Here is an 11,782-nt window from a genome sequence, read left to right as displayed (position 1 = left end):
TTGGTAATTCTGAAGTTACATCCCTAAAGCTAGCTAAGGAACTATTTTTTCCCTCTTCTTTGTCTCACTGTAAGAGAGCTATGTGAGGTGGCTCTGGATGGAGTTATAATGAGCAAAGATAGAACTAAATGCCGCTGGTGCTACATGAGGGGTTTAGTGCATGTCTTTCCCGTAAACAAGGTTTCTAGGGAGGCTCCTCGGAAAGTGCAGACTTACAGCTGTGAATGGGAAAGGGCCTTGAAAGGCTGATACTGAGATGAAGTGTCAGAAGCCATGTAGGAAAGGCTAAAGACATGCAAGAGAATTTTCTAGAGACAGTCCACTGTTTTGCATTGCCTGCCATGGGTGAGCTCTAAGAATCCAGGGTCCTTTGAGACTTCATCCCAGGATTGTTTCTCACTGCTGATATGCCTCTCCTGTCACTACTACATAGCCTAGTGGTTCCTGGGCATCAGCCCACCCTATTGGGAAGATTTTCTGAAGATTAGCATGAAGATGTAATCTCATGTAGTAATGCTGTGTAGACAGAATGATGATTTCATAATTCCTGATCATTTTATAGAATTCCTAAATTTATACAAGTAATTTCAAGTTCTCTATAAAATAAAAGCTGCAAATAGAGCTCTGTAAATCTTAGTGTGTCACAGGCTAATTGCACTAGGAAAAAAAAAAGTCGGCATGGAACAAATTTATGATCAAGGAAAACATTCCTTCTAGGCTAGGAAAGAAGCCACTATCTGGTAACTAAAGGTCATAAACTGGGAATGGACAATTTATTGTAGGTGCAAGGACATTTGTAGGTGCAAGGATAGAAAATAAAATATTGAGTAGTTTATCTATACAAAACTTCAGAATAACAAGACACAATGCAGATGATTTGTCTCTTGACAAAGCCATGCTAACCTGTGACATAAAAATTATTGCTTTAAACTTATAATGAACTCATGGGGCTAGTAACAGATAATGAATGTTTAGTCAGATACTAGTCTTAATGGAAAGACATATAAACAATTCTGCTATTATTCCCTAAGTCTTATCGATTTATGACATGAATTATTGCCTTAAACTTACTGTGAACTTATTAGAATGTAAAAGTATTTAGAAAATCATGTAATCAATTATCCTGCTGTAATGATTATACTCTAGTTGTATAAGGTCACTTTTTTAGAGACAGCATATATACTGACAACAGAAAATTAAGGTGTTAGAACTTCTTTTTCTGCTTCACCCAGAATGAAAGGGTGTTTATTCTGCATGTGTGAATTTTCTCTTTTTTCTTTCTTTCATTTTTTTTTCTTTCTCTTTTCTTTTCTCTCTGGTTCTTGAGGAGTTAATGAGCTCCAAGCCTCTCATATGGCCAGTCAGGTACCTTTGAGCCAGAGAAAAAAAGAGCCCCAGCAACTAAAACTTCTTTATTTATTCCCCTGCTGCTAACAGCAGGAGTTAATTGCCAGAAACCAGTGGCTTTTAGCCACAGAATAGTAAGAAACCAGCGGCTTTTAGTCACAAAATACTAAGAGAGAGTTACAAGGCCAGAGATATGTCTTTGGCCTTCATCTGATAACTGTTTCCCACCTCAGAACCAAAGAACCTCTAAAGGCCAGGGCAGGCCCCCTGCAATGGAGTCCTGTTCCACTACAATAAGAGGCCCCAGCCATACCTACAGGCACCTCAGTAAGGAGCTTCTCTCTTTGTCTTGTATCCCTCAAATTTTCCCCTCTCCTTTTTCATCCTACCTGACATTCATGAAGCCTGAGTTTTATTCCTAGCACAGCATAAACTGAGAACAGCAGACCTCCCAGTACTTGGGAGGTGTAGGCAGGAAGACTGAAAGTTCAAAACCATCCTCCTCTACATATCTTGTGCTACCAGAAGAGAAGAAGGAGGAGAAAGAGGATGAGAAAGAGTAGGAGGATGAGAAAGAGTAGGAGGAAGAGGAGGAGGGGGAGGAAGAGGAGAAAGAGGAGGAAGAGGAAGAAGAGGAAGAGGAAGAGGAGAAAGAAGAGAAAGAGGAGGAAGAGGAGGAGGAGGAGAAGAGAAAGGGGAGGAGGAAGAGGAGAAAGAAGAGAAAGAGGAGGAAGAGGAGGAGAAGAGGAGAAAGGGGAGGAGGAAGAGGAGAAAGAAGAGAAAGAGGAGGAAGAGGAGGAAGAGGAGGAGGAGGAGGAGAGGAGAAAGAGGAAGAAGAGGAGGAGGAGGAGGAGAAAGAAGAGAAAGAGGAGGAGGGGGGGAGAGGAGGAGGAGGAGGAGGAGAGGAGAAAGGGGAGGAGGAAGAAGAGAAAGAGGAGGAGGAAGAAGAGAAAGAGGAGGAAGAAGGAGGAGGAGGAGGGAGGAGGAGGAGGAGGAGGAGGAGGAGGAGGAGGAGGAGGAGGAGGAGGAGGAAGGAGAAACAAAGAAACAAAGAAACAAAGAAACAAAGATGATGGCTAGATCAATAGCTACAGTATTTGCTGTTCTTCCAGAGGACCAGAATTCAATTCCCAGCACCCATATCAGAGAGCTCCAAAGAACTCCTATAACTCCAGCTCCAAAGAATCAAGCTCCTTCTTCTGTCCTCCATGGGTACCTGCATATACCCACTCATGTACATAGACACATAAATAAAAAAATAAAAAGTTTGTAAAGATGAAGGGTACTTGACATTCCTGCTTCTGTTTTTACAACTTCTCTGAAACCTTAAACACTAAGCAGGGAGAATTAAGCAGCAGGTGACTGTCTAGGGGGAAATATGGCAGGGGCGGGGAGGGAACTGAAGAAATGGGAAACACCTATCAAGTGTCAGGTGATGCCCATGTTCCTAACAACAACCCTACAAGATAATCAAAACTCATCTTAAGCCTGAGGAAACCAAGGCATGTGATGTTTAGCTAAATAAAAATATTTTTTAACCTTAAAAAAGAATATTATGGGAAAAGCTGGGCAGTGGTGGTGCACTCCTTTGATCCTAACACTTAAGAGACAGGGGCAGTCATATCTCCGTGAGTTCAAAGCCAGCCAAGTCTACAGAGTGAGTTCCAGGACAGCCGGGGCTACACAGCTACAAGCTGTATGACTATAGTAGAAAAGGAGACTGAACCCGGACCGTAATTAACAGACACCTTCAGTTAACTTGTTTTGTAGGGAGAAGGCCACTAGTTCTTTCTACCTTTATCCCTTTAGACAGGAAGGTGCCGTGCAGACACCTGTCTACATAGAAACATGATCATCACAGAAACAAGAGGCCAGTCTGCCTCCTCCTTTTCTGACGTCATTTGAAGTTTTTTGAGGCAGCACCCACTTCTAAAGGTGGGGCAGCAGCTAGCTAATCACACTGTCTGTCCCTCTTAGCTGCCTTCTAACCACATCAGCCCTCAGGAACATCCTTAGAGAATGGAGTGACGGTAGACAGGGAACTGTCCATAATGTCGAAACCTGTTATTTTCTCTGTCTCAAAGGCAGGCCTCAGCTCCTTCCAGCCCCACAGACATCAGCATTCGCCTCGGAAGAAGCAGAGACCCAGCTGGTTTTGAGCAGTGTTTTTATAAACTCATGAAAAGAGGCTTTATTGGAATGGACTCAGGCAGGAGGCAGGCACAGGGCCTGCGACACGTCTGGTGGTTTCCTGTGGGCTCCTGGCAAGCAGTGATCATTAGCAGATTCTGTTGTGGGCTCAGGGTTGGCTCCAAGTGACGGGGTTTTATGGGACTTATGCACAGAACTTTTTTGCAAAGCACAGCATTATAGGATGGATTACACGGTTCTGAGGAGCAAAGGGCCTGGCTCCTTCTTTGACTTGTTTTCTGAAGTTTGTAGAGGCTCATGATTAGGGCCTCTGTAACCTCACACCAGGACTTCTGGTCCTTTTAAAAAGCCTATTTTTTTTTTTTAAATAAAAAAAAAAATAAAAAGCAAATCACTAGAAAATCAGTCACTAGGTGGATGCTTCCCAATAGCTCAATATACAACACTGATGATATGTACATAAGAAGGTATTTAAACAGAGAGACTGCATGCAGTGGTCTGGGTGTAGCTCATTTGACAGAGTGCTTGCCTAGTACGCAAAAAACCCAGCAGCACATAAACTGGGTGTAGTGACACACACCCATAATTCCAACACTCAGGAGGTGGAGGCAGGAGGATCAGAAATCCAAGGTCATCTTCAGTTGCACAAGGAGTTGGAAGACACACACATGTGTGCACACACGCACACACACACACACGAGAAGGGGCACACACACACACACACACACACACACACACACACACACGAGAAGGGGCAGGGAAGAAGAGAGAGAGACGGGGAGGAAATCATAAACAGTGCTTTTATCAAGAGAGAGGCAGAAGACCAGAGAGATGACTGATGAGTTAAGAACACTTGTTCTTTCAGAGGACTTGAGTTCAATTCCTAGTACTCACGTGGTGGCTCACAACCCTCTGTAACTCTAGTTGCAGGGGATCTGATGCCCTCTTCTGGCCTCTAAGGGCACCTGATACACATACATACATGCGGGCATCATTCGAATACATAAAATAAATATATAAAATGTATAAATTTAAAAAATAAAAAGAAAGAAACTAACATGCTGTCAAGTCCTTCTCTCTTTCTCTGTCTGCAGGTGTGTGCATGCATGTGTGGCCATGTGCATGCATGTGTGGCCATGTGCATGCATGTGTGGTCATGAGCATGCATGTGTGGCCATGTGCATGCATGTGTGGTCATGTGCATGCATGTGTGGTCATGTGCATGCATGTGTGGCCATGTGCATGCATGTGTGGCCATGAGCATGCATGTGTGGCCATGTGCATGCATGTGTGGCCATGTGCATGCATGTGTGACCATGTGCATGCACGTGTGGTCATGTGCATGCACGTGTGGTCATGTGTATGCATGTGTGGTCATGAGCATGCATGTGTGGCCATGTGCATGCATGTGTGGTCATGTGCATGCATGTGTGGTCATGAGCATGCATGTGTGTCCTCATAGAAAAACAGAATTGGAGGAGGGTGCTTTGAATCAAACCTCAGCTAAAACCTCTCTATCTGTTCCTCTTTGACTCTGTGACCTTAGTTGAGTTCTTCAACCTCCTTCCCACTGATGCAAGACGAGCTGCAGACCTTACCTTGAGGGAACTACTCCACTAAGTGAAATTAAATCAGAATATGAAGTGTTTCATATACTGCCTCAAACACAATAAATCCCAACTAAGTAGCAACTAAACAAACAAGAATTTTTTTTCTTCACAAACCTGGGGTCCCATAGCAATTGAACTTTGTGTCTTGTTACTTTAAATGCTTCATCACTATAGATGTGGGGAAATGGACTTCTCCCATGAATTGATGAATGGCCCCACAGGCTGGTGTGTTGGTGGTTTGATCCCCACAGAGATGCTATGGGCCTTCAAAAGGTGGAAGCCAGATGGAGGTTCCTAGTTCACTTGGGGGCATGTCCTCAAACTGTGTGACCTAGATCTCTTCTGTCTTCATTGTCTCTTGGCTCATGCATGTAGCTCTTTTGTTAATTATATTCTGCTGACATAATGTTCTACCCTCTCCAGAGGCTCTAACGTGACCACTCCAAAGCTGTGAGGCAAAACAATAAGCCATTATAAGCTAATTGCTGCAGCTATTTCAGGATAGCCATACAGAGCAAGCTAAAATAGCTTCTATTCCCAAGGAAGTAAATTTCAAATATAAAAGTTTGCAAATATCCAGGTTTCTAGGAAGGAAGAGGATATCATATAGCCCAGGCTTGCCTCAAATTTGTTATATAGCCAAGGATACCCTTGAACTTCTGATCCTCCTGCCTCTACATCCCCAAAACCACTGTGCCTGGTTTGTGTAGTACTAGGTATCAATCGGTGCATGCTAGGCAAGCATTCTACCAACTGAGCCATTACCCCAGAATTCAGTTGTGCTTATAATGATGTCAATGTCATACATGTGCTTTTAATCTCTTCCTTCATGACAATACAGTCTCACAAGCCCAAGAAGCATTGATACAGGCTGCAGGATCTCAGCCTCTGGAAAACCTGCTCTTTATACCGTGTTCTCATCCTCATCAGTCAAACCTACCTGATGTGGAGAAGTGACTCCTCTCGAGACCCAGACCACTGCAGCCTTGTCTGCTAAGTGGGGACAAACCAGTGTCACACACACACACACACACACACACACATCTCAGCAGTAGACTACTATGGCAACTATACAAAGCAAAACTATACAGAGCCTGTAGTTGAAAATTTCTCAGGAAATGGTAAAATTAGTTACCAAGTTGGAGACAAAATCATTTTAAACTTATTTTCATAAAATTTTGCTGACTCATTTACTTTTAGACGAGGTTTAACTTGTAGCTCAGGCTGGTCTTGAACTTATGATCCTCCTGCTGCCAACCTCTGGAGTACAGCAATACAGGTAGAGATAGAAACCAGAGCCTTACATGTTAGACAAGCACTTTACTACTGAGCTACAGCTATCCCTAGTCTGAGACCTAACGCTTCAAATTACAAATACATGCACTTCTAGCCAACAAGATAGCTCAGAGGATAAAGGAGCTTGCTGACAAGCCTGATGATCTAAGATCAATCCTCAGAACCTGCAAGGTAAAAGAGAATCTACTCACACAAGTTGTCCTCTGACTTTCATGTGCATGCCATGGCACACATGCTCACAAGCATGCACACATGTGTGCTCACACATGCACACACACACACATACAAATCAAATTTAAAACAATGAATATCTATATACATTTATGCATATTTGTCTGCTCTTTGTGTTGGGTATTATTTTGATTTGTCTTGGGTTTGGGTGTGTGTGTGTGTGTGTGTGTGTGTGTGTGTGTGTGTGTGTGTGTAATTAGAACAATCTAAGCAGAAACAGAAGTGGCCGAACAGTCTCTTCAATGACGGAGTTGCAGTGAATGGAGTCACCGCTGGCAGCAGCACCTCTCATCTCCGTACCCACTGGCAAGCAGCAGGCCAGACACAGCTAAAGAAACAAATGGCCAAGTGCCAGGGTGGGTGTGCAAAGCCAGGAGCCTCTGTGTGCCCCACAGAAGACAGGAACAAAGCTCTGTCTGTGGCCCGAGAACACTCTTAGTGTTCATAGGAAGTCTCCAGATAGGCCAGTTGTCGGGGAGCAACAAGCTGAGGCCCGGTATCCAAAGCAGATCCTGAAGGTCGAACCCTATGTTGCTACTTACAAACCTGGGGCCATGAGGAAACTATTGTGGGCCTTCGTGTCCTGATCCATTAGGAGAAAGTGAAGCATGAACTTTGAGAAATTAGAATGGCATTGGGGGCACAAGAAATGCTTTTAAAAATGTTTGTGCTACTTGGGATTTTTTAAAGAGTTCTTTTATAATTTTAAATTTTTTTATTTTATTTTTAATATTTATTTGTATGTGAGCCTGAGTGCACACACATGAAGGCCAGAGGAGAACTTGCAGGAGTTGGTTCTCCTTTTAGACAAGGCTTCACTTTGTAGCTCAGGCTGGTCCTGAACTTTTGAGCCTCCTTCTGCCAACCTCTGGAGTACAGGAATACAGGTAGGGAATGGAAACCAGAGCCTCACATGTTAGACAAGCACTTTACTACTGAGCTACAGCTATCCCTAGCCAGATAGCCAAAGAGGCCAGAAAAGGGCATCGGCTTTCCTCTAACTGAAGTTCCAAGCAACTGCGAGCTGTCGTGAATACAGCAACCCTCCCACCATCTCCCTGTTCCTGCCACATCTCCAGCCTTGTCTCTGGCCATGCTCACCTGACCTTAGCATCCAGAACCCTATCTGCCTCTGTGTCAGCTTCCGAAGAGTTGGCAGAAGACTGTCCCCACTGTCAGCCTGAGACCTGAGCAACACAATGAAAGTCGCAAGCCTAGGTACAGGATGGGGTGAGAGTATGGTTGCATGAAAAAATACCCACCTGTGTGCTCGAGGCACTGGAGATTAGGGGTACTGAGTGGGATCAAAGGAGCCAGTCTACCTGCCTCTCATGCCTCCAGCCCTTAGCAGCTAGGCCTGGCCAAAGAGAAAAGGGTGCTGTCAACAGATGTTCTATATTAGACGAGGCGGTGTTTTATAGGGGGGTTTGAAATAGTCTGGAGGCTTTGCAGACTTCTTTCCTGTATCCTGAAGGAGCCACACACACCCTCCCCACAGGGGTCTCCACCCATCCAAAGTCAGTCTCTCCAGTTCCTTGGCCTGGCAAGCTGCCTAGGTTGATTGTCTTGCATAGCTCATGTGCCCCAGGCATCCACCAATTGGAAAGACCCTCTACACCACAAACCTTTAGGTAAATTCTCAAACTTTTCAGTCTAGAACTCACTATTGAGCTGGGGCAGACCTCAAACTCATAATCTGTCCCCTTAGTTACCGGTGTATACTACCACACCCAGCTCAGCGTAAACTTGGGCTCGCCGGTAGAACAGATATTTTTTCCAGAACCCTTTCATTCAACTCCTCTGGCTTGTTCTGTTCAAGATTTAAGGGTAGCTCTGTGTGTCTGGTGTGTGTGTGTGTGTGTGTGTGTGTGTGTGTGTGTGTGTCTGTCTGTCTGTCTGTCTGTCTGTCTGTCTGTTTATCTTACTGTCTCTGTCTATCTGTGTGTATGTGGCATGTATGTATGTATATGTTTGTGTCTCTGTGAATGTGAATGCCTGTGTGTGTCCTGAACATTTTCAAGCATTTCAAAAGTTCCAGAGCTGAACGGCTGGGCTAGGCTGAGAGCTCAGGGCAGAGTTCTTGCCCTGGCCATGTTCTGGCTTCCATTCCCAACATTGGAAAAAAAAAATAAAGGAACTGGAGACGGGTGAAGGGGCAGGGTTGCTCAGTAGTGGGTACTAGTATTGGCCTCTAGGATTCCACTGCCCAGATGTCATTCCCTTCGGAGGGAAGGGAGCACTGAGCTTATTTGGCTTCAGCTGTCTCCCAGTAGCATGGAGCCATCCCTACACTGAGCAAGGCTTGAGGCTTGCCTTCCTATACCTTAGAGGATGCTTGGAGGCCCAGTCACAATGGTCACAAGGAGAGAGCTTTATAAAAGAAAAACTCAGCCTTCATTGCTTGGTGCTGGGTGGAAAGCAGACCAGGTTCAGTGGTCAGGAAGCCACTAGCTGCCTCAGGACCACGCAAAGCTAACTCAGAGGTAGTCTACTGTGTCTGAGTGTGCAAGCTCACACGACCATGTGACTGGGAGCACATGTGATGGTGTATACACACAGTAGCCCGAAAAGAACTTGGAATTTCTCCTGTTTCTCTCTGCCTCAGTCCCTTGAAATGGTGTCCATCGCCAAGCTGGGAGCTTGCTGTTTTCCAGCTAGGCTGACTGGTGGCTAGCTGCCAAGCAAGGATCTACCCACCAACTGGCCCTGCCCACTTCCACCCCTGGCCCTGGGATTATAGAAGCACATGGCCACATCTATCTTTTTACATAGATACTGGAAACCAAAACTCAGGTCCTCATGCTTGTACAGTGTCATGATTAGGGTTTCTTTTGCTGTGATGAATCTCATAACCAAAAGCAACTTGGGGAAGAAAGGGTTTATTTCACTTACACTTCTACATCAGAGACTGTCATTGAAGGAAATTAGAGCAGAACCCTAGAGGCAGGAGCTGACGCAGAGACCATGGAGTGGTGTTACTTACTGGCTTGCTCTCTATGGCTTGCTCAGCCTGCTTTCTCATAGCATCCAAGACCACCAGCCCAGGGATGGCACCACCCACCATGAGCTGGACCCTCCCCACATCAATCACTAATTAAGAAAATGCCCTACAGGTTGGCCTACAGCCTGAAATTACGAAGACAATTTCTCCATTAAATTCTCCTGCTCTCAGATGACTCCAGCTTGTGTCAAGTTGACATAAAAACTAGCCGGCACACCCGGCAAGTGCCCTTACCCATTGAAACGTCTTCCCAGTCCCTAGACAGCCTATTCCTAATTGTGAGGCCAGCAATCTCTCTTCAATGTCTTTAATCACAAACCAGGGAAGTCGGAAGGCAGCTCAGCCACAAGGTTCCAACTGACCCTACAGGAGGGCTGTTTCTTGCACCTCCCTAGCTGTGCCCAGCCCCAGCAGGGCTGAGTCATGGAAAAGTTAGTTCTGCTCACTTCTCCCATCAAGCCCACAAAGGCTCCTTTCACGTTGTCAGGAGGGGAATGAAAAAAAAAAAAGTGTGGGGCCCTCCGCCCAAGGCTGGGATGAAAAATTTCAAACTTCTCTCTAGAGTTAGACTCTGTGCCTCCTGCATCAAGAAAACAGAAAGGATGAGTACCAAGGGAGAAAGGGGACATATAGCCCATACTACAGCTTTCTTATTGAAACCAGCCTACTTGGTTATGCAGCCTTAGCTCAGTGTTCTCCCACCCCTATCTTCCTGGGAACTGAGGTGTGGGGAGGGGTGTGGATAGAGACAGTTATAACTCCTCTCTGGAAATGATGCTGGAGGAAGCCTTAAGCTCACAGACACCAGGATCACAAAATCCACCTCCTGACAGTAGACCAAGCAGAAACAGGGTCATTTTCTATCTCTGGCCAGACCCTGGGTCTCACAGATTCTTTTGGAATTGTCTGGCAGGTTTTTGTTTGGTTGGTTGTTTTGTTTGTTTGTTTGTTTGGTTGGTTGGTTGGTTGGTGAGGGTTGCTTTTTTATCTTTTATTTTGAGTTGTTGTTGTTGTTGTTGTTGTTGTTGTTGTTGCCCTCTGACTTCAGCTCAGACTCAACAGGGAGCAGCCTATGTGGCCTTGAACCAGTTACTTATTATCTGTTGGGCCCAATTTCCTTCTTGCGTTGAAAGGGCATATGACATCCACCTCCCCAGACCATTCAGGAAATTAGGATGTGTATAAGGCACTTGTGAAGGTCCATTGGGGTTCACAGTGTCTTTCCACTTCTGTACCAAATACACATGTATGGGACATGGATGAGGGCCCCCTTGGTCACTCAGCTGGCCTAGCATCTGAACTGAATAGGATGAACACATACGTGTCTTTAAGTGGCTGGATCTCTGGGTGTTAGAGATCTTTGCTATGAAACAGATAGAGAAGAGGCTGTGATCTTTACAAGTCCTTGGCTTGACAAGGCTTGGGGTGTTAGCCTTACATGAAGAGAAAGGCCTAAGCAAAAAGAGTAGCTCCTTAGCCCCACCACGTAGTTGAAAACTCTAGTAGCTTAGAGGTGCAGTGTCCCATGTTAGCCACTAGGCGTCTCCAAGGATAATAGATGAGGGCAGGAGCTATGCAGAGTTTTGGGGGTCTCCCCTAGTCGGCGTCTTCTACATAGGCCTTAGCAACTTCTGGGCGCCAAGAGTCCGACTCTCTCTGGCTGCCATTTCTTTCCTGTTGTTTTATAGACCTGGAAGATGGGGAGAAATGGCCACCATGGTTGGGTGGGATCTAATGAAGGCAATGGCCAGAAGTTTAAAAGGAAGAATGGAGCCTGCAGGGACTCTTCATTGCAGTCCTTGGCTAAGCCTGTCCTCCACCTCTCTCCTGCCTTCTTGCCAGAGTGGGGTGGGATAGGAAGAGAAATTAGGTCTGGATTGAATCCCTCCCTCCTGTACTTCCTGGCTGGGTAACCTGGGAAATGAGATGACAAAGTCCCCAAAGCGAGGTCAGCTGGAGGGTGGAATGTCAGACCAGATCGCAGGCGGTCCATTCGAGAGAGTCGCTCCCTAGCCCCTTAGTCCCTTTTGCTCCACCAAAAACTGGGAGTTCTCATGACAACTCCCCAGAACTACAGTAGTTGGCAAAAGAGGAGGTGACCTCCACCCCCTACCCAAATCAACACTTCTCAAAGGGATTTGTTCAC

This window comes from Arvicanthis niloticus, chromosome 5 (genome assembly GCF_011762505.2).
Source record: "Arvicanthis niloticus isolate mArvNil1 chromosome 5, mArvNil1.pat.X, whole genome shotgun sequence".
Lineage (NCBI taxonomy): Eukaryota > Metazoa > Chordata > Mammalia > Rodentia > Muridae > Arvicanthis > Arvicanthis niloticus.
Note: the sequence above shows the minus strand (reverse complement) of the source record.